Here is a 24,438-nt window from a genome sequence, read left to right as displayed (position 1 = left end):
ATTTAAAACAAGTAGGGGGCCTCCTTGGAACAGGATTACCTGTTGGAAGCACGGGCTTCTTATCCGGGGGAGGCTGGGATACCACTGCCTGGTTCCCTTGGGAATTATCTTGGGGCCCTCGGTGGAACTCCCTTGGTTTACCCCTGTCCCCCCCACCTCTCTGCTGGGGACCCTGCCCACCTTTGGCGAAGTCTCCCACTGGACCCTTGCGAACCCGGGTGCTCACCCAGCGGTCCGCCTCCTCAGCAAGCCTCCTAGGGTTAGTCAGCTTGCAATCTATCAGATGCTGGCGTAGCTCAGGAAAACAGTTACTAGAAAAATGCTCCCATGCAATCAAGTCATACAGTTGCTCAAAAGTGTCTACTTTGCTGCCTTTTACCCAGCGCTCCATTGCTCTGCCAAAAAAAGACACATATTCTACCCACGTGGTACCCTCTATCTTCTTGCAAGTTCTAAATCTCTGCCTGTACATTTCAGGGGTCAAACCATAGCGGGTAATCAAAGCTTCCTTCATGTGGGCATAAATCATTCTACTTTCTGGGGGTAGGTCCAACAAGGTATCCCTCCCCTCACTCACAAAGCGTCCCCACAACCCCGCTCCCCAATCCTTCTCAGGGACCCGGTGGGACACCATAGCTAATTCATAAGCGGCAAACCATTGCCCAATATCCTCACTTTTATGAAAATCCTTAATAACCTCTTTAGGTATATACACTCTACTCTCATTATGCACTACCGGTATGCTGCCACCAGAGGGGGAGATCTCAATACTCTTGGCCTTAATCTCCAACTCCCTCAAAATTCTCATGTTCAAATTTCATCTTCATTATCTCAACTTCCAACTTCTTATTCTCTAGGTCTCTCTGACCATCCAATTTAAGCTTAGCCATCTCCATATTATGCCGCCTATCTCTCTCCCTGTCCTCCATCTCTTCTGGAGTCAGGCCCCTTGAGGACACATTAGTGCCCGGGCTGGAAACTGCTTTATCCCCTACCAAATCTACAATTTCGTCCTGCCGCTCTCCTGCATCCTCTCCTCCCTCCACAGGCTCTTCTGCATTCTTTGGGGCATCCCTGGCTTCTAACCAGGCCTTCAGCGCCTTGTAATACTCTTCCCTTTTAGTGAGACCTGTGATAGGGACTGTGAAGCGTTTGCAAAAATATTTGAGCTTCTTGGCATTGTAGGTGTCTAATTTCTCTTCTTCCCAGGAGAGATCCTCAGAGGCATTGGATCTGGGCTTGGCCATTGTAATAATAACTGGCAATATCGATCAAAAATAGAATAAAAAATCTCAAAAACGTACGTGGTTGTGTTATGGTCTGCACTCACTAGTAGTGTACACTATAATTACTGTATGCAATCATAAATGCAAGTCCAGATCCTCACCGCTGACCACCAATGTTAGAAATGGGGGTCTCTAGTTGGCAATGGCTGGCCACTGTCCAAGTAGGGACCCTTTTTCCTAAGTCAGAGTAAGCAGCCTACACCCTTTGACAACCCCTGCTCAACCCTGTGGTAACGTAGCACGAGCAGCTAGGCTTATCTCAGAGGCAGTGTGTGAAGCATTTATGACCATACACAGTAATATAATGAGGAACACTACAAATGGACACCACTCAAGTAGTTATGAAAAATAGGTATTTTTATATAGACTTAATCACAAGACCAATAACAGTAAAAATCCACAATACTATAAAAATATAATTACTTTAGAAATGCTGCAAGGAAAAATAGTTCAGGATGCACAAAATGATGTTTAGTTCAAGGCAGGGGTCTCTGCGACCCTTTTACTCACAAAGTATCTGGTTCCTGGAGCAAAGCAACAAAAATGTCGCTAAGGAGTTGTAGCGAGAAATTTCCTCACGCTAACCAGCGATGCGTTGAATCCTTACCGCGAGGGAGGATGATGCGCTGTGTTGCGGGCAGGACAAAGCGACAAACTTCCTCACGCTAAGCCGGTGATGCGATGAAATCCTTGCCGCGAAGGGAGGATGATGCACCGAGCCTGTTGCGTGTGCGATCTTGCTGCGTTGACAAAGATGGCGCTCCGCGAGGGAGCGACGATCCGGATTCGATGCGGGGAAAATGGCGAACGCTCGGCGTCCGCGCTGCGATGATCCTGTTGCGATGATTTCAGATAGCGGGCGTTTTCAGGCCCGCAGACAGGTGCTGCGACGATCTTCGGGGTTAGCGAGCGCTCGGCGACAGCGGAGCGGCGATTTTTCTCACGCTCACCAGCTGCAGCAGCTCGCTAACGGAGGTTAGCGACGATTTTCAGCGCTCTCTTCTCAACAGTAGAAATAGAGGTCCTGGAACACACAGGAGCCTCACCTGCAGATAGTAATCCTCGCTGGGAGGAAACAGGAGGCTGATGGTGGAGTCTGATGTGCCTGAGACTCCAGCAGGAGGCTAGCTCTCTCCTAGCCCTTGGGTAGTTGCTGTAGCAAAAGAAATAAAAGTCCAATCAAAGTTCCTTTCCTCTTCTTGAAGTCCAGTAGTAACAGCTGCAGGCCAGTCCCAGAAACAGCACACAAGCACAAGGACAGTCCTTCTCCTGCAGATTCTTGTAGCCACACGGACAGAGGTTCTTCTTGTTATCCAGGAGCAATACCAATTGTAGGGGTTTGTGCACAAATATTTATACCCCCAAAGTCTTTGTTCTTAGGGGTCCCAAGCCTCTGAACCCAGCCAGAACCAGTTTTGGCCAGCCCTGGAGCACTTTGTTGATCAGGCTGCATCCTTCCTTTCAGAAAGAGGGGGTCTGCCTCAGACGCACAGTGGGAGGTGGAGCCAGCTTTCACCTTGCCAGGCACAGCCCTATTCAAGTGCAGGAGCTACCCCTCCCCTCACACCTAGGCAGGTCGCTCTATTCAACCCAGGTCTGACTCAGCCTGCCCTGTCCCTCCAAAACCAGACAGCCAATACACATAATAGCAGAGCAACTGGAAGGCTTAGGCAAGAAAGTACCTATACTCTAAAAGTGGTAGTTTCAAACACAGAATATAAAAATAACCTTCACTAAAAGATGTATTTTAATATTCTGAGCTCAGGCATACTAGATTCGTTTTTCTACCATGTTCTGTGGGTCAGTTAGGACTATAGGATGTAATAGCCCAGACCTCCCATTCTGGCCTATGGAGAACAGGTAGCCTTACAGTAGTGAAAAACGAAATTGGGTGTAATTCACTAGTAGGACATGCTACATACAACAGGGCATGTCCTACCTTACACATACAATGCGCCCTATCATAAGGGGGGCTTACATGATGCCAAGGGAAGGTTTTAGGGGCTGGGAAGCGGGTGCACTTCACAGCCAAGATGGCAGTTCTGGACTGCACGCAGACACTGCAGTGGCAGGTCTGAGACACACTTTACAAGCTGCTTCTGTGGGTGGCACAAACCAGTGCTGCAGGCCCACCAGCAGCATTCGGTTTACCAGCCCTGGGCACACACCGGCCACGCTACTAGGGACTAACAGGTAAACTGAATAAGCCAATCATGGATGTACCAATTCATATGTCATCTTTACAAAGGGAGCATTCGCGCTGTGGCACTGAATGGCAGCGGCACAGCGCCCAGAGCATCTATAACCAGCAAAAACAGAGGAGACACAGCGAAAAAAGGAAGGGAGACTCACGCCAATGGTGCCAGGTCTAACAGATAGGTAGCATCCACGGGGCGCCACTTGCCCGTGCAAACTCATTATCGTCTAGAGTTCCGCAAGGAAAGGGCAGAACTGGCAGTGCCCATGTAGACCAATCTATCTGCTGCTGGAGATATCCCACTGTTCACCCTTCAATGGGCAGTGGCTGTCCGCAAGCACTGAAAATCGGTGATACGGCTCACACCCGTGTACCCACGGCACTCACTTGTGTTGCGCAGCTGCTGCGTGGGTCGTATCCTATACAGAGACGGTCTGCTGGTTGCTGGTCCAGGAAGCACATTGGCGGGGGCGCTTCGTAGGGCCATTTGCAATACAAGAAATAATACAACACGTGTTGCTGGGGCCTGAACAGTGCTAGGAGGCTAGGAAAATAGCACAACGTGAGCTACGCAGATGCTGATATGCAGGACCGGCTCTAGGGCTGTGCAACCGGTGCCATCGCACTGAGCGCTGACTTCAGGGGGGCGCCATTTCCTCATATATACTATGGGATTAAAACACCTGTTGCAGCCTTCGTTGCCTCCAGCAACGATAAAAATGTCAAGACAACTCTGGTGATTAATGGAGCTGCTGGAGAGAGATGGAGTTTTGTCCAGGTGAAGTTTTGACCCATCGTAAGGTAGCGCAGAGTGTTTTTTGCTGCAAAGAGCTTGTACCATGCGGATCACAACCTGCATATAACGTAAATAGTTCAGGGGGTTACTGTTTTTTGTCAGAGAGAGCCTTTTGTTAGTTGCAGTTTATAAGTTAAAATCATGACATTGAGCTATTACCGGTCATCAGAGAGCTGCATGCAGAAATGCATGTGAGTGGGTGTGGGGGTGGTTATGGATACTTGAGAGGTACTGTTTAAGGTTGGTAGTTAAGGAAGCCGTGAAGAATTGGGGGCCGCCAACAAGTATTGTCGCAACGGGCACTACCAGCACTAAATCCGGCCCTGTTGATATCTGCCCATGTAGCTGGCCTGTTTGAGTCCTTTCAAGTGTGACTGGGTACTTTGGGCTTTTGTGCACACCGACAAGTGTCAGGGGACGGAGCCATGAGTCAAATCGGTGGAGGAAACCCAGGCGTTTGACCTTCCCTTAATTGTGCAGTGGGGGATGGTCAGTGTACCCCGGTAGATTAAAGGTCACTGACCTTATTTGTGCTGGTTTTGGGGGACTATCTTGAACTATATCCTACAGGGCCCAACAGTAGCCAAACCTCCAACCAGCGGCACACTAGCAGTACTCCAGTAAACAGAAGTAAAACGAGACCGCTGGGACCCACTTGCTTGCTATTTTATATCGTGATTGTTAAAAAAAATAGTAACTACAGCGGTAATTCATGTCTAGATGACACTCTGCTTTTAATTATGGATTTAACATATTTACCATGTGCATCTAATGCGCTTAACGCAAATAAAAGCATCTCTTTTTACATTGCAGGTTCTGATCACAATCGTTCTGAATTTCTTTTTAGGTCGAGCATTCGAGACCTCTTGTATATACTTTAGTATATACTTATATGTGCATGTACTTTGGGTGCTCTGGAGATCAGCCCTAGGACTTGTCTGCTTCCGCTAAGGGACTTTTTTTTCTGTTCAACTGCCTCTATTTAACTGTCTTGATAGAAAAAGACCAGTAGAGGTCAGTAAAATACCACAATCACTTTAGCATTCTCTAGATTCCAGTCCATAGGAATTGTCTTCCACGAGCACCCGTAGTCAATAATATTTTTTTCAAATCTTGTATTTTCAGTGATATGACCACAAAGGACCTGCTTTTATATTAAAAACATAAATTTGGACTTTACCATTTCCCGCTGAAAGAAATATTTCTCTCCACGTGTTCCCATACCTGGTGTGTCATGCAATTTGGTGCTTACTTTCCCTCCATGTTAAAGAACAGTAGATGTTTCAGCACCCAGGCTAATGTGCTGCATAACTAAATACATATAAGGTCCCAAGGCAGAGACCGATTTCATTGCAAATGCTTGTTTAGAATACATTTCATTAAATATAAATACAAGAAACCATGTGTTCAGCCGTAAACGTCAAAATACTAAGTGATTATAGATACACCGAAATAATGAATTAAGTCACGTTATACTGCCCGTGACAATTGAACACCTACAGAACAAAATGTAAAAAGATGCACATAAAAAAATAGATTGGCAATTGGACACAACATAAAAACACACCCAATCATCGAATCAAGAATCAAGAATCATATATGTCATTGAACACCAACCATATGCCCTCATATTTTCTTTAATTCGCTCTTGCTTGAATCTTTACCTGGCATTTGGACAATTATGGGAAACTAAACTTTTTCCACTATTGCATCTTCCTTGATTCCAGATTTAGGTATTCTGTTTCTTCTCTACCAACAAAGTTGGGCAAAGTATTGTTTCTGACTAAATCATAGGTTCAAGTTCTCCTGTATATAATACAATAACTGGTGATAGAGGAACACGTTTACCAGTTATCAAACTCACCTGATAATATCTCTGCAAAAGATTAGAATTTAATACATTCCCATAACATATGGAAGATTGTTCCTGTGGTTTTAGCACAAATCAAGCATCTGCCTCAATTAATGCATACTTCAATGTTGACTGGTGTTCAATACGTTTAAAATAACCCCTTAGTTGGATGATTCTGCGGTTCAGATCTAAACCATTATTCAGTACTGACTTGCATAAGCGCTCCCACTGCTTGTCACAAATCAAATCAAATCAGGTGTTTGTTAAGCGCGACTACTCACCCGTAAGGGTCTCAAGGCGCTAGGTGTTGTGGGGGGGGGGTCGCAGGTTCCAGTCCATCAAGGAGGGGGTGTGTCGAAGAGCCAGGTTTTGAGGTTTCTTGCGAAGATGGGGAGCGATGTTATCTGTCTGTGGTGGAGCAGAAGGTCGTTCCAGGCTCTGGCTGCGCAGAAGGAGAAGGAGTGGCCTCCCGATCTGGTGTTTCTGGTGCGGGGGACCACGGCGTAGGAGAGCTGGGATGATCGTAGGGTCCTTTGGGGCGCGTGGAATTTGAGTCGGCTATTAAGGTATGCTGGTCCGGTGTCGTGGAGGGCCTTGTGAGCGTGGGTTAGCATCTTGAAGGTGACTCTAGCTTCGATGGGGAGTCTAATTAAGGTCTGTAATCCATTTTTCTACAAAATGTGACAACCTATCTACAGTTGAATTATTCTGAGAAATAATTTTACTGGTCATTTTGGAACTCTGACATGGACACAGTTGACTATACAGAGACATGAATTATCATCAGTCGTTTCAGTCACCGTTTTCAGATCACAAGTTGAGTTAATAGTCAAATGTCAAATATTTAGCTTATTGTTATGCCTCATCTCGAAATTCTATTTAATACATTCTAATAATGCATTGACAGACCTGACTTGAAGTGTGTTGAATGTCTGTGAATTAATCCAACTTTACCAACTAAGACATTCGTTCCTAATTTAAAAGCAGTATTACCTTATGCATGTGTGGCGGGGTGGTGGGAACAGACTCTACAACCAAGCCAGTGCGGTGTAACGAAGGTTTTATTTTAGACAACAGTGTTCGTTGACGTGCTATTTGTCGTCTCGTGTTCGACGCCGAGGGGAGGCTTCTGCTCCTTCGATGGGGCTCCAGATTGAGTATCTGCTGTGTAGTCCGCCTTTCGTAGCTTCGTGGCTTGCTTCCGTCTGCTGGAGGGGCTCCGGGGCGTTCGTCCCAATGAAGCAATGCAAGACAAGAAGAGACCAGGTATTAGGACACCGATCCTTTCCTTTTATCAACCGGGGCCGGGAGTGAGGGAAACCAAGTGCTACAGTGCTCGTTTGTACCGCAACTAGGTGCCTTCGTGCTCAGTGAGGGAAGGTGGGGTGTTAAGATCACTAGTACGGTGGCAATTACTTTCAAGGTGGTGGCTGCGTCTTCCTGCCCACCCATCCCGCTACTTTCCCCCGTACCTGCTCAAGCCACGCTCCTCCCGTGGGAACGTGGCGGGGCGCCTCGTAGGATCGTTGGCCTCCTGGCTTGTCGCGGTCGTCTCCACTCCGCTCGGATCTCTGGTCTTGGCTCTCTTCTCCACGTCGCTCCTCTTCCCAACTCCTCGTCTTTCTCCACTGCAGCACTCCGTCCGCCTCCAGGGAATCGCCGTCCGCCGTCTTCCGGGTTTCCTCTGTTTTTATCCCGCCCTCTACCAAGACGTCATCAGGGGGCGTGGTTTCGTCCGTGAAGTAAGCCGTCTTAAAGGAGCCCGGTCCCGACTCCGATGTCCAGTCCTGTGATGGGTAAGGATACCACGCGTCCTCTGCTGATCGTTCCAGTGGCTGCTGTAGGGGAAGAGAGGGCGGTGAATCCCACCAATTCCAGTCTGTCGAGGGGGCGCTCTCGTCCCCGTCACACACCTCCCCCCCTGGATTCTCCCGATCGGGGAGAGGAAAGACTCGGGACAGGTAATCCGCATTCCCGTTCTCCTTCCCCTTCCTGTGTCGAATAGTGAAGGCATAAGGCTGGAGGGAGAGGAACCAGCGGAGTATTCGGGGATTCAGACTCCTGTTTTGACACATCCACCGGAGGGGTGCGTGGTCAGTATAAAGAATGAACGGTTTGCCCTCTAGATAATATTGTAATTTGTCTATGGCCCACTTGATAGCTAGACACTCTCGTTCTATTGTGGGGTACCTGGTCTCCCTAGGGAATAGCTTACGACTGATATACAGTATTGGGTGTTCCAACCCATCGCCCCCCTCCTGGGACAACACCGCCCCTATTCCTAGGTCGGACGCATCTGTGGCCAGTATAAATGGTTTGGAGAAGTCAGGTGTCACTAAGATGGGGTGGGTGGTGACAGCCGTTTTGAGGCTGCTGAATGCGTTCAGTGCCTCCGCACTGGGAGTTAGGAGCTCTCTGGGTTTTACATCTTTCCGCAGGAGATCCGTGAGGGGGGCTGCTCTGTCCGCAAAGTTGGGTATGAAGCGGCGATAGTAGCCTATTAGACCCAGGAACGCCCGTACTTCTTTCTTGTTCCTAGGGAAGGGGGTCCCCTCGATGGCTCGAACCTTGTTGAGTTGGGGTGTGATGGTGCCCTCACCTAACACGAAACCCAAATAGTTCACGCTGTGAAAAGCTGCTCGGGATTTTTTCGCGTTGACATGCAGACCCGCCTGTTGTAGAGCTTTGAGTATGGTCTGTAGATGTTGTAAATGTTCGGCCCAGGTGTTACTATAAATGACGATGTCACCTAGATAGGCTGAGCTAAATGAGTGATATGGCCGGAGTATGGTATTCATCAAACGCTGAAACGTGGCAGGCGCCCCATGGAGGCCAAAGGGTAGAACCGTAAATTCGAAGAGGCCTTCGTCCGTGATAAAGGCCGTCTTCTTCCTATCCGATCCTCTGAGAGGCACCTGCCAGTACCCCTTTGTGAGGTCCAACGTGGTGATATACGTTGCTTCGCCAAGTTTTTCGATAAGCTCGTCCACTCGTGGAATAGGGTAGGCATCAAACGAGGAAATGGCATTCAGTGCTCTAAAGTCCATGCAGAATCGCCTCGACCCATCCGGTTTAGGGACCATCACAATGGGGGAGGCCCAATCGCTCTTTGAGGGGCGGATAACCCCAAGCCGTAGCATGTCATCCACTTCGGCTTTGATGGCTTGTCTTCGGGCCGCAGGGATACGATACGGCCTTAACTTTACTCGTTTTCCGGGTTGCGTTTCGATGCTATGTTCCACCAGTGTCGTTTTCCCAGGGATGTCCGAGAATGTATCCTGGTAGGGTAACAGCGTCTCTTCTAGTTCTTTCTTCTGCTGTTGCGTCATTTCCTCATTGACGATCAACTCGTTCAAGGTGCTTCTCTTGTTAGTGGTGGGGATGAGAAGGTGTAAAGCTTTTGGAGGGGGCCCAATCCATTTCTTTAGTAAGTTTATGTGATACGATTGTACCTTGTTTGCCGTCACCTTCAGGCGGTAGGTTGTGTCACCTATGGTATCGACCACTTTCTAAGGCCCCTTCCATTCGTGTTTCCCTTTTCCTGCGATAGGAGGCAGTAGGAGCAAGGCCCAATCCCCCTTATTTAATGAGCGCAGCTTGGTCCCGCGGTCATAGGTTTTTCTTTGTTTTTCCTTCTGTTTCTCCAGGTTGGAGTACGCCAGGTTTCGCAGTTTACCTAACTTGGACTTGAGGTGCTGTGTATAGTCTAATACGGACCTTTGTTCTTGCTCTTCTTCCCTCTCCTAGGCGTCTTTCGTAATTTCCAGTAAAGACCTCGGTTGTCGTCCATACAAAAGTTCGAAGGCGGAGTAACCCAGGCTACTCTGTTTCTGGGCTCCTATGACATAGAGCGCCAACGGCAATAGCCTATCCCAGTCAGAACCTTCGGTGGCGAGCATCTTTTTCAGGGTTGTTTTCAACGTTTGATTGTAGCGCTCGACCAGACCGTCTGTTTGGGGGTGGTACACTGACGTGCGCAGGTGATGTATATTTAACGTTTTGCAGACTTCCCTCATTAGCCTTGATGTGAACGGGGTGCCCTGGTCCGTGAGGACCTCTTTCGGGAAACCGACTCGAGAGCATAACTCAATGAACTTCTCCGCTATATGTTCCGTTGTGGGAGTACGCAGGGGAAATGCTTCTATGTACCGGGTGGCGTAGTCCACAAGTACCAGCACGTACACGTGACCCCTTTTAGACTTGGGTAACGGACCTATCAGATCCATGCCGATCCTTTCAAACGGTCGTCCTATGGTGGGCATAGGTCGCAGGGGTGCAGCGGGTGGTCTCTGTACATTCTGTTTCTGGCATATTTCACAGCGCTGACAGTATTCTTGCACGTCCTTGTAGATTCCAGGCCAATAGAAATGTCTAAGGATGTTGTTGCTGGTCTTCTCTTTCCCGCTGTGTCCGGCCGTCAGGTGGCTATGTGCAAAGAACAGCACTTGTTCCCTAAAGGACACCGACACTAGCAACTGGGCATCCCCTCCTTCCTCCCCTTCCCTATACAGAAGGTCCTTTGTGATCCTAAACCTGGGATACCTTTTTGGCTCCTGATCTTGGGTGGCATGTGCGCTCTCCCACGCGTTGACCAGCGTGGGATCACTGGCCTGCGCGAACCGAAAGCTGCGGTCTAATACCCAAGGGTCCGGGGAGAGTAGTGCTGGTACAGAATGGGGCCCGGAGGAGGTGGGAAGTGACAGGGACCTTTGGAATAAGGACAAGAACCCCGGATTGTCTACTCCCAGTATCATGTCTTCTCGAAGGGAATCCACCACCCCCACCCTCACTTTGTATGGCTCCTTTTCTACGTGAGTCAGGATCACTTGGGCGAGGGGGTAGGGCCTAACATCCCCGTGTACACAACGTATGTAAACTTGGGCGCCCGGGACGTATTGTGAGGGAAGAACCAACCTCTTGCGAACCACGGACTGTCTACACCCTGAGTCTAACAGGGCCTGAACCTTCAAACCGTTCATCCTTACACTCACGTAATAGGAAAAACCAAATTCGTCGGAATACAGAACGGTCCGGGGGAGGTATCCGACCTCCATTGGTTCTTCTGTGGGTTTTCTTCGTGGGCAGAGTCTCGCAATGTGTCCCCATTCGCCGCAGTCAAAGCATTGGGGACCCCGGGTCGGTGGTCCCTCCATTCTCATAGGCCGGGGTCGGGGAGGTTCCGGTGCTGGTTTCGCCTTCCTCTCTGCTTTTACCATGGGTAGCCCTTTTGCATTTTTCTCGGTGTCCCACCCTAGAGTCTTTGGTTGGGCCCGAGCATAGTTAGCGGCCATTTCTATAGCTTGATCTAGAGTAAGTCCTGTGTGCTGTTTTAGCCACCGTTGAGTTGCGTAGGGCAACGAGTCCATGAACTGCTCCATGTATATTCGGTTCATTATTTCCTCCTTCGTGCTGGAGGCCGGGCGTAACCACTTGTCGGCCGCCATTTTTAACCGGAAGAACAATGTCTTTGGATTCTCCCCAGGGGAACCCAGTTCTCTCCTGAATCGAAGTCGATAGGCTTCCCCGTCTAGCCCCAGGTGATCTAGGATGACCTCCTTAATGGTCGTATAAGGTGAACTCCCCGTGGGGTTAGCCACCTGGTAGGCGAACTGTGCCTCCCCTGATAAGAGGGGGGCCAGGAAGAAAGGCCATTTATCCTCAGGCCAACCCAAGGCCCTGGCGGCCCTTTCAAAGTTCATGAGGAAGACGTCGGGATCCTCCCCGGACACCTACTTTTGTAAAGCCATCCCTGATGGGTTTGGAAGGGTCAGGGGTCGGGCCTCCCCAGGGTGTGAGACCGTAGCCACTGGGCCCACCTTCTGAAGACTCTCAATCTGGGCCGTTATGGTGTTTTGAAACTGTTCTCTATCCGCTTGGGCCGATGTCATCTGCCTCTGTACAGCCCATTCCAGCTTTTCTTGCCCCTTGATGAGGTGTTGTATGAGCGCGTCCATCTCGGTACTACAGATAGACTGTGATGGTAATCCCACTTCTGACACCAGTTGTGGCGGGGTGGTGGGAACAGACTCTACAACCAAGCCAGTGCGGTGTAACGAAGGTTTTATTTTAGACAACAGTGTTCGTTGACGTGCTATTTGTCGTCTCGTGTTCGACGCCGAGGGGAGGCTTCTGCTCCTTCGATGGGGCTCCAGATTGAGTATCTGCTGTGTAGTCCGCCTTTCGTAGCTTCGTGGCTTGCTTCCGTCTGCTGGAGGGGCTCCGGGGCGTTCGTCCCAATGAAGCAATGCAAGACAAGAAGAGACCAGGTATTAGGACACCGATCCTTTCCTTTTATCAACCGGGGCCGGGAGTGAGGGAAACCAAGTGCTACAGTGCTCGTTTGTACCGCAACTAGGTGCCTTCGTGCTCAGTGAGGGAAGGTGGGGTGTTAAGATCACTAGTACGGTGGCAATTACTTTCAAGGCGGTGGCTGCGTCTTCCTGCCCACCCAGCCCGCTACTTTCCCCTGTTCCTGCTCAAGCCACGCTCCTCCCGTGGGAACGTGGCGGGGCGCCTCGTAGGATCGTTGGCCTCCTGGCTTGTCGCGGTCGTCTCCACTCCGCTCGGATCTCTGGTCTTGGCTCTCTTCTCCACGTCGCTCCTCTTCCCAACTCCTCGTCTTTCTCCACTGCAGCACTCCGTCCGCCTCCAGGGAATCACCGTCCGCCGTCTTCCGGGTTTCCTCTGTTTTTATCCCGCCCTCTACCAAGACGTCATAAGGGGGCGTGGTTTCGTCCGTGAAGTAAGCCGTCTTAAAGGAGCCCGGTCCCGACTCCGATGTCCAGTCCTGTGATGGGTAAGGATACCACGCGTCCTCTGCTGATCGTTCCAGTGGCTGCTGTAGGGGAAGAGAGGGCGGTGAATCCCACCAATTCCAGTCTGTCGAGGGGGCGCTCTCGTCCCCGTCACAGCATGCCTCACTATCCACCATATTGTTTTCTTTTAAATCCCTCCACATTTCTGCTAAACTTCATGAGTGCCGAATGTTGCCGGAAAAACATATTTCACTCCCACATTATTTACCATTGATGAAAAGCGCTGAATGGGTCTGGAGCACTTGCCTCATTTTTCATTGCACATCAGCAAGTGATTGATCGTGACTGGCCTCTTACCCAAAAATTGAATCTTTCAGAGTAGAAGCCTTATGACTGTTATCTCTCATTGACCGTCCGAAACCAACATTTATTTTTATCGTCCATAAATATTCTATTCTTGGAAATATTTGACCCAATCTTCTTGGTCCCAGAAATGTGTAAAATACTACATAGATTTTCCTAATATCCTTAAGAGCAATAGGAGAGTGCTATACTCATATAGAAATCTGGGCAAAATCACATCTTAAGAGTATGAATCGACCCCGCAAAGGCAATCCCATTCTTCTTCCATGACGGCTGTCACCATCCATTTTAGTAATTTGTCTAGCTACGTTTTTAGACCACAGCTGCTGTATGTCACATTCACATAAATGCCATAATGATAATATTTGTTTACCATCCTGATACCATCTCAAGAGCCAATTGGCATAGAGAGTTTTATGACATAGGGGATTAATCAGAATACCTCTCTCTACACCTATTAAATCTGATATCCAGAAATATTTCCACTGTCCTCTAACAATTTAAATGTTATAGGATTGGTCTGTTTGGGATCTGATATAAAGAGTAGCATATCATCAGCATAAAGTAATTTAATATGTACCTCTGCATAGTCGATTCATGACATATTTGGATCCTGACGTCTAGCTAATGCTAGGCGATCTGTGACTAGATCAAAGATCAATGGTGTTAAAGGGCAACATTACCAAAATACGTGTTCTTCACCTAAACAGTCTGATCCTATGCCAGTAATCATCACAGCTGCCTGTGCATTAACATATAGAGATTGACAAAATGATATGTCTGCACCAAACCCATAAGCTCCCCTTCACATCATTGAGCCTTCCAGGGCTATAGCTGTGCACCTTAACAGTGTGGAAACATCAGAATTCCTGTGAATGTTGCATGGCTGTACAGTTGTTACAATCCTCTTGACATGTATCTATTGTTCCTGGTTACTAACTCAACTAATCATCGTTCAGCAAGATGTTTTCTCTTTTTTAAGTCAGGTCTAGCCAGTCTTGGCAATCAAAAAAATCCATAAATGAAAAAGGCTTACATATATGCATACATAGAGCTTAAGGTCATCCCTATTTACCCACTGGTTGGTTGAACTATTATTCACATTTTGCTTCCTCGCGCAAGAGCATGCAGTATGGGGTCATGAGATAACACATTTAAACCAATGGCTATTGTGCACTGTTGTGCCATTTTACTTGATTGCAATTTTACATCTGTCTTTAAATAATTGCACTTCAGTGCCAGGCAGGTAGGTAAATACCTTACTTTGACAAGGCCTTTGGGCCTTATGAGTTTGGCAGTCTGACCGCTGTAGGACCGTGTCCGCCCCCACCAGCAGCCCACCGCGCTGCTGGTCCAAAGACCGCCGTATTGCGAGTCGACCACAAGGCCAGCGGTGTGGAGGTGGCGATCTTGCAGCGGTGGCAAGTATTATTACCAAATATATCAATGCTTATGTGTACATTTCGACTGGACATGTGTCGGATGCACACATATGCTTGATATATGTGGGACAACACCATATACCCATTACTGGGGTTCGGTCCATATGTGGGCAGTCCTGGCAATAGGCATATGGTACAAAAAGGACTCACCTGAAGTTCACAGCATACAGCGTCCTAATCCACGGGGTGAAGATCTTGCTGTGAAGGGGGGGGCCAGGAGGAAGAGATCCACGTTGGAATCTACCTTGGTAGATGAAGAAAGGGGGGAGTACGCATTCCAAATCCTTTGTCACCGCCACCTTGAAGCAGGCTGTCAGACCACTGTGGTCTGCATCTGGAACAGGCAACTCTTATTACGCATGGCAGGGCAGCTCCCCTGTACCGCCCCAAGGTGACTGCCTTTCCCCGATCGCAAACCCAGCGGTCGGTGGTCTGCTGGCAGTCTCGACTGTTCAGCGGTGGTCTTCGCAAAGCCGATCCACCCAACTCATAACTTGTAATACAGCAGTCGGACCGCCGAGCCCACCAAGCTCAGACCCCCAATGACGATATGGTGGTCCATGGGACCGCTAAACTCCTAATAAGGCCCTTTGTTTTTCCATTCATTAATCTTTAGTGTTTTTTCCAGTCATCCTTGTTTGCTTAAACCATGTCCTCAAAATGTAGTAAAGCCAGCATTACATTTTATTTGTGCCACTAAAATCATATTTCCCTGTGATGTGCATTACAACTAAGAAAAGGTTTCAATTCTTTTTTCTTAAGTATACCTGCTTGCTATGAAATACCAGTACAATGCTATTAATTGTTATCAAAATTATATGTGATTTTTTTTTTCTCATTTAAAATAGTTATCACAACTATCAGATGGCAACAATTAGGTGGTTACTTTTTTTTTTGTTTTTTTTGTTTTTGGCATATGCTTGGTAACCATTGCGTAAACTTGGCTAGGCCGGATCTTTTTCTTTGCTAGCACTTGTTGATGTTTGTAAATGATATGTATAATATATTTGTAAAATTAAGGAAAATACAGTACAGTCAGTAGCCTTGTTCATGGCTCAAAGCCATGCTTCTGCAGCCTTTACGTGGAAGATTACAAGAGTTCCAAAGGGGAAAGGGTTTCAGAGATACAGATATTTATTTTTCATGAAGTCGGGAACCACTTCACTTTACTACATTTTGCAACCACAGCTATAGAGCTTTTGTAACTGATTATTTACCATCTCAGCAGACATCGAGGCATTTTCAGTTATGCAAGATCATTTATGGTTAAGAAGCCAAACTGCTCTTAGAGTTTGGTCACTTTAAATGCATACTCTCCTATGACAACACTTGTTATTTTTAGATCTCGGCTAGATAGTGCATGCGCTGTCTCGAAGAGACATGTTGTTTACAATCTGTGGCCTTCAGCCCGCCCATAGGCTTGCCATTTGTTAAATCCATTGTCACACTCATATCCTTTGTCCCCGTTTGTCCATGGCCTACATGCTTCATGCCTCTTCTTCGGGTGTTTAGCCCTCCCCAGATCATGAGCCAAGTACGTGTCCATCCACTGCTGCTGTTTTAGGAGCTACTATTTTTTTCTTTGTGTTTTAGCATTTCACACGAGTGCTCGTGTTTGCACTTGCTCCGTCCTCCATCTCCTGTTGCCTATTTCACCCTTCCACCTGCCCCATCCCAATGAAGAACACAGCTGCATTAGAACAGGACTGTAGTAAAATGAAGCAACCCCAAATGTTGGCAATAAAGAAAATAGAAACATTTATTCAATACAAACATGACCTTCATAAAATAAGAAGAATACTCAGTAAACATGTGCATTTACTTACCAGGATTAATGTTTAACTGTTCCTGTCCATCCAGTTCTCACTCTTAAAAAGTTATACAATTTAAAAGACAAACTCTGTAATAGTTATTAAGGACGTCCAGAACAAAATGCAAGAAGGGTGTTACCTCTATTACTGAATGACTTTTTTTTACTTATTTTAAGCAAAACATTTAACAATGGTGAGTCAAATTGCAGAAACTACAACATCCGCTTTCAACTAAATTATTTAACAGAATATGTAGTATATGTATTGAAATGGCCTCGTGAGAAAAAATAGGTTGGCAGTATGAAAAGAATATGAAAAAACGTATTTCTCAAAACATTCAGGCCATGAGAAAGTTATTGGTTATACTACAGTGGAACATTTTTAAACAGCACTTAATAGCAAAAGCGAAGGGCTAACATTCTTTGCCATTGACAAAGTTTTATTTAAGCATTAGCAGAGGTCTCACAGCTGCCTTAACGTGCTTTGTACAAAACAGAAAATAAAAGGGGAATCCCAGAAAATGAGAATAAATCACTGCCTCCCTGCTTAAATTGTGTGCTCTTCGACCATATGGCTAAAATACATTAATATTAACAAGGCCCATAGCTTTTGCATCACCGAGACCTATTGGCTTTGCCAATGCTTGTTTTGAACGGAAACATGAAATTTTGCAGTAAATGCTCCTGCTGTGTAAGTGCAGCCCCAAAGCCATTTTTGCACACTTGTTAAGGCCAGAACCGGTATCTAAATGCCAAGTCTGCCAGAGATGCAATACCTTCTTCCTCGCTCTCAGATATTCTGCGCACTGGCACTTATTGCATTTTATGAAGTCAGTACCGCTCACTGATTTTCAATTGCATGACCTCTGAATATCCATCAAATGACCCTGATCTGTGTGAAAGGTAATGTTTGTGCCAGTGTGATGGCATAGTATGAATTTCTTTCTATTGCTTAACACACAGTACTTCTCATACATCATGTTTTACTGTGACATGGGCTTTGTGGCAATATGGTTCATATTTTAAATATGGCTAATTAATTTAAAAACTCTTTGTGATTGTGGAAAAGTACACCTTCTATTTAATGCTGTAAACTTACCATTAAAAATCATATTTGATTAAAACCGATGTATCAAAACCATTGTGTTCACTACATCACTAGCCCATCACTTACCTCCTAATTGAATACACATATTTGTGTGTGTGTTTTGTAAACTCTTTATAATTCTGTATTGTAGCCAACTTTCAGCTGCGTATTAATGTCTGTATTTACGTTAGACCAACAAATCATATTTATAAGGCTTGCTAGATTATATTAAAATTCATACAACACATCGACAGGGGCATGCTGAGGCACTGTACCAAAATGTCCAAAAATGATAAAATTGCTATCCCTTAAATGCAGCTTTCACTTTTTTCACGAAAACAGCATTCCTGTTTGATGTTCTGGTTCATCTTTTAGTATTAAATTACAAAAATCATTAATATTACAGTTTTGTAATATGAAATTTCATGTAAGCCACAGATGCTCAAACCAACCATTGATTGATCCTAGGTTAAATATTTATTTGAATCAGCTCAGGTTTCCTTATGTGTCATCCGCAGCTGTACTCTTGAAGTTTGTTGCTTAAACAAACAATATGTTCAGTCACCATTTGTTTTTCAAACAATGATTTCCTCTTTCCCTCACAGACCAATTTGAGGAATAATGAACCTGTCCTTCACATTGTGGATATGCTGAGACAGAGGTAAACCATTTACCTTTTTGCTTTGGTTATTTTCTGTGTAATGATACCTGTCCCCAGGCCAAACATTAGTTACTGTGACCTATTAAATTGCATTGTCTAAACACAACTATTTCAAGAGGGAAGGGAAAAATGCAACGCTATGGGCATAAATCAATATATATATATATATATATATATATATATATATATATATATATATATATATATATATATATATATATATATATATATATATATATATATATATATATATATATATATTGATTTATGCCCATAGCGTTGCATTTTTCCCTTCCCTCTTGAAATAGTTGTGTTTAGACAATGCAATTTAATAGGTCACAGTAACTAATGTTTGGCCTGGGGACAGGTATCATTACACAGAAAATAACCAAAGCAAAAAGGTAAATGGTTTACCTCTGTCTCAGCATATCCACAATGTGAAGGACAGGTTCATTATTCCTCAAATTATACGAGAAGTGAGGACTAAATTACAGTGGGTGCGATGCTTCCAAATCCCAGAAGACAAGACCAATTCACTTGAAAGACACAACACAAATTGATTCATATAATATATATATATATATATATATATATATATATATATATATATATATATATATATATATATATATATATATATTATATGAATCAATTTGTGTTGTGTCTTTCAAGTGAATTGGTCTTGTCTTCTGGGATTTGGAAGCATCGCACCCACTGTAATTTAGTCCTCACTTCTCGTATAATCTTTTGACAGACGACTTGAGAGTGCCATCGAAGGCGTGCACTCTGTTGTTAGCACAGAGGAAATTCAAGCATCAAAGCCTTTCACAAAAAATTACTATAATCCTTGACTGATCTCAAAATAAACAATGTGAATTGTTTAGGTTGCTAAATTGGGGCTGAAGGTTTTAATGTGAAGTCAAGCTGGAAAGATTGTGGTTGCTGGTGATTGATTGGTGTTACAAAGCAAAACAGGTGCCTCAGATCTCAGGTCAGGCTTCTGATGTTGCAATCCAGGTTGTAAAGACAAAGAAACCACTTTCTAGAATTATTTAGAAAGAACAGCCCTAAAGTATTGACTGCTGTTGGAATTAGTTTAAAGTAATATTTCTGTTCTTTAAAAAAAGAGCACTGTTATCTGTGTATCGCTTGTTGGCTGAAGCTAAATTAAACTCTTGAATTAATTACTAGTAGTTTTGTTGCAGTTTGAGAGACTTTGGGACATGGTAGGAGGATTAAACCATTTGCCGCTGCTCCATCCCTGAGGCGAATAGCAGTTCAATCATGCTTTGCCAGCCCCCAGACTCACTGCTGCATTCAAGCGTTGACATTTAAAATGATAAATTGGGTCAAGTAATAAAGATACTTTAACGAGATATGCCTATTTTCTGAGTATTTTCTGTCCTATTTTTCCAGCATGATGCCTATGGTTCATGTTGGGGAGTAGGGGGAGCAGCACCAAACCACTGACATCAGGGTAGTGTGAAAAAGGTTGCTTTATAGAAACAGGTGCACTTCACAAAAAACAACCACGGCCTTTGCCTTACAAAACTACAAACCTCACTATACAAAGTTGTTCACCCTTGTTAAGCTACTCCCACCCCTAAATAAGCCTCCCCACAACAACTTAATTCTGTAACTGTATACTAACTCCATAGCTGATCAACTGCAACAGAGACCTATTAACCTCTAACGAACTAATCTTTCTACCTAACCTTTAACTTCCTGGCTCCTCCAGGCATGGACTTGACTATCTGTACCATTTCAGCCTGAATTGCCGCTGACAACAACAAAAAAAGGTAAGCAAACCATGGCAACTTCTCGCCAACCGGCACACAGAAAAAAGGGGAGGTGAGCCCCTGACCCCACTTATTCAGCCCCCCCCCCCCACTTTAGGATGCTTAGCTAACGGATGTTCAAAACATTAGCCAACACTAACCTCAACTGCAGCAAGTACAATTCCATGCCCATGAAGAACAAGTGTACTCCATCCCCACGGAAAAATTCCACCTCATCTTAACACGGATCCGATGGCTCAACTCTACCCAGACCAACCTCCCTACAAAATGAACGCTTTTCTTTGTTGAACTTTCTCCTGGCCATGTCTATCGCTGCTGGACTAAGGGCCCCACGCAAGTCTCTCTTGGGCACAAACTCCGTCAATAACAAATGGCAACCAGCACACTGCTTCCAAATCTCCTTTAAGTTCTCCTTCATTGACTTTATCAATGCTAACCCCTTCTCCACTACCAAATAATTTTCTCCTGAGTGTAGCAATAAGATATCAGGACATTTGCTTCCTACCAACAGCCTATTCAGACAAGAGAGAAGCTCCTTCCAGCGCATGCCCCCTTTCCCATGCCAGCTAGCTGAATACATTTCTTCATCAATGCCCAAATTTGCTCCATGACTGCTGAATTTCACATGTCTCTCGGCCAACTTTATGAACGAATGACCCACCATCCAGATATTGAGATCGCTGGCCTTCAACCCAGGAACTAAACCTGTGAAAACAGAATTAAGAGTTGACAAACCAGCACTGTTACACAAAATACCCCCTCCAACATAGCATTGAAAACAGTTTGAAGACCATCTTCCCAGACACATAATCCTTTCCCGACTCCAACCCCGCCTACTCTCCTCTGTTGCTATGCCTATGTGAAAAGAATGTGTTCCAAATCTTGGAAATCCAGGCCCAAGAGCCCCAGAACCTTGCACAGTGTTGCTAAAAGCTCTCCCATCCTCATGCTGAAAGACTCTCTCCCCCAGCACATTCTGTGACTTAAGAACTGACCCCCTACGGACCGGGTAAAACTTACTCACCAAGTAAACCAGGAGCAATATGCTCCTGCCCTGCTTTCTCTGAATTGTCCTAGACCTGTGAAGCCAAACCTGTAGCCCTTTTTCACACCACAAAACCTCCTCCCAGAGTACTCACCAGCTTCCCCTACCCCCTAAGCGCTCAGATACCTGGAACGCACCGAAGAACATTCAGATCATCTGTGCTGAAAATAACAGTCTCCCCCTCCCCAAGTCAAAGGCCCCCTCTTCAGACCAAACTGTTCAGATTACCTAGCCCAAACTTCCAGGATCCGTCTTCACAGCTCGACGGCTAAAGGGGCATAACCCCACCAAAGCTTCCTCATAAAGAGTATACCTGCTAATTTCCCTGCAATGGTAACACTGGACTGGGATTTTTTATAACTGACATGATAAATTGCACCGCTCCCACATCCTAGCCCAGTCCTGCTTCCTCTTCTGAGTCCCACCCACGAATATCGACCAAGCCTGTGCATAAGCTGAAACCGCTAGTGCCTCCAGTACCAACTGGAGCATCCTCTGTCTCCTATTGTCCAAAGGCCAGCCCAAGGAATCTCTCCGACTGTGAATGAGACATAGCACTAGCAATGTCATTGTCCACACCGGGCACATGGCTGGCTCTAAAAACAATGTCCAGTTTCAGGCACCCCCCTACAAAGACCCTCATCAACTTCAAAAAGCGTGCGTCCCTGACTGGCTGACTGTTGACCAGTTGAGAACGTTTCTATGCGACAACTGGTCCCCTCATAATGTCACTGCTACCACCAAGGAAAACAAACTCCAAAAATGCAGTACTGCAGCCACACCGCTTCAATTCCAATGGCCATTCCTCGGCTCACCATTGTCCCTGCCAATACAGCTCAAAGCCAAGACCTCCTGCTCCCTCTGAAAATATCTGTGCATCCTAGTCCACTTCTGTCAAAGCTGCCAATGGAATCCCATTAAAGCATTGAAGAAAGACTCCCCACATCCTCAGGTCCTCTTTCACACCTGCTGACAGCCTCACATGATGATGTGGTAAAGGTAATCCCGACATTGACAATCCCAGCCTCCTACAGAATGTCCTCCCTGCTCTCACCACCCCGCATGCAAAATTCAGATGCCCTAGGAGCACCTGCACCTCCTTTACTGTGACCTTGGCTTTTGCCAGCATCGTACCTAATAGCTGCTGCATGGTCAGTTTTTTATCCCCTGGCAGTCTAGCTTCCATAGCCCTTGAATCGATCTCAATGCAAATAATGGACAGCACCTTACTGGGTTCCACTGTTTTTTCCAATGCCAGTGGCACCCCAAGGTCCCCAATGAACTCCTGGAAACTTACCAGCAGACGTTGTAACCAGGGTTCCTCACAAAAAAGAAGTCATCCAAGGAATGAGTAATATCCCCATTTCCTGTATGCCACGTGAAGCACTCAAAGAGAGCACACAAGATGGAACAGCCCATAGGGAACGCCTTATCAACATACCATTTTTCCTCAAACTATATCCTCAGAAGCTGAAAGTCGGCAGGGTGTACCAGCAGCAAATGGAAAGTCAACTTAATATCACCCCCTGTCCCACTCTTTCCACTAAGGATAGGGCCACCTCAGCTGCTGAATATGACACTGAAACTTGCTCGTCCGGTATGAAATTATTAACTGATTGGCCCTCAGCCATGATAGGTTTTGTATTAACTGGAACTGCCTTGGTTAGTTTTTGGGTGCCACGCCTATTGGGGACACAATTAAGTCATCCATCGGCCAATCATCAAAGGGGCCCGCCATCCTGCCTTCCTGAATCTCTTTTACCAATCTGTCCTGCACCACCTGACTGTGTGCGCTGGCTGACTTCAAGTTAGCAACCCAGAACTGCACCCTTGGACCCTTGTAACCCAGTCTGAAACCCCAAGTAAAATCTTGTAACAAAAGCCTGGCGTCATCCTTCATGTCATATTGGGAAAGCCAAAATTCTAACCTGCCCAACTTAATATGCATTGGAGCCTTTGCCTCCAGATCCATGTCCACCCCTCTCTGTCCTGTAACCCATTGCCTGAGCTTGATGTTGTGCCCCAGTGGTCCCCTGCTACCCATGCATAACCTTTGAATTTATTTGGGCTTTTCTGATGACAACCATATATTTAAATAGGACGACCGACCTTTCCGGGTACTTCTCACAACACACACTACTATAAATAATAAATGCTGCCCTCCAATTCTCTAAGTTCACTGGCTCCTTCGGCCGCTTGGGCAGCCCCCCAGGGCATACCGACATCTTCCTGACTCTCTTCCTGATCCCTCTCTCCCTCATCACTCCACTCTAATTGGGCCACCGACACATGAGGGGTTGTGCTTCCACCCATCTTCTGAACCATCACCTCTCCAGACTCCTCTTCATCCCCTGACCTGGCCCCAACCAATTCATCTCCTCCCTCATGACTGTCCCTCCCTCCTGCTGCACATGAGCCCACTGGTCCATGACCCCAGCTGGCACTCTATCCAGCCAGCTAACACTGTCCCAATCAATGGGATTTCAGTGCCCCTTCCTGTTCCACAGCTTTTCCTGTTGCTGAGTGGCCTGCACTGTCTTCCATTAAATTGAGGTAAACTTCCTGAAAATCATGTGTGCAGCCATATGCTCCTCAAACCTCTCCCCAGCTGCATCTTGCCACGCTTTCTTCCCTCTCTCGGCCCCTCCCACCTTCCTGCTATGTCTTTTGCTCCCTCAATTGCTCCCCCAGGCTGCCCATACTAAGGGGCCTTTACCCCTCCCTATACTGGAGGCTGCGCATGTGTTCGCGGCAGTGCCACCCTCTTTTTTTCAAACCCTGTGGCCTTCACTGACACCAGAGAGGCCTTGCTCTCACCCCCAGCTGCCGCTAGCTTTTCATGCACCTCCGGGCGCTTCACCTGGCTAAAACCCATGCCAGAGGACCGCCTAAGCCCACATGAGCACCACGGCCCACAGTGAAGGAGCGGCCCCACTTGCTCACCTGGCCTCCTGCTGTCACAAAGGTCTGGTTCGGCGGTGAACAGTCTAGCAGCGCTGCCGTGACCCCATCCGCCGCCTTCCTGATGGGGTGAAAGCTACATGGCAGTGCCGGTTCCACCAACAAGTCAAGGCACCCCGCTTCCTCAAGAAGCTTAAGTGCCTGGGCCACCATCTTGTCGCTTGAGATCACTGCCATCACAGTAAGTGCAATCACCCTTCAACCTATGAAACAATACAACGCATAGCGGACTTCAATGCTGTCTTAAACACAGAATTAGATAGATCATACCCGCCCCTCACACGCACAACAGCAACCTCCAATACACAAGCCCTGGCAGACTGGCTAGCGAACTGGGCGCTGTCAGATATCTGGCTCGCCCTCAACCCCACACTGCTTGTTTAC

At 46.5% G+C, this 24,438-nt stretch overlaps 1 protein-coding gene across 2 annotated transcripts in view; it reads left to right on the top strand.

The window, feature by feature from the left end:
* The window catches only part of CAMKK1 (calcium/calmodulin dependent protein kinase kinase 1), a 1,170,789-nt gene that overhangs the window by 146,588 nt on the left and 999,763 nt on the right, over window positions 1-24,438 (top strand). Inside the window, exon 2 of one of the 2 annotated variants that reach the window (XM_085649570.1) lies at window positions 18,194-18,249. The exons of the other annotated variant lie outside the window; for it this stretch is intronic. The gene's annotated coding sequence lies outside the window, so the exon portion shown is untranslated. The remainder of the gene's footprint in view (window positions 1-18,193; window positions 18,250-24,438) is intronic. 2 annotated transcript variants of the gene reach the window in all.

Source organism: Triturus cristatus, chromosome 3_2, assembly GCF_964204655.1.
Source record: "Triturus cristatus chromosome 3_2, aTriCri1.1, whole genome shotgun sequence".
Taxonomy (NCBI): Eukaryota; Metazoa; Chordata; class Amphibia; order Caudata; family Salamandridae; genus Triturus; species Triturus cristatus.
The sequence above is the reverse complement of the archived record's forward strand: the minus strand, read 5'-3'. Positions and strand labels throughout refer to the sequence as shown.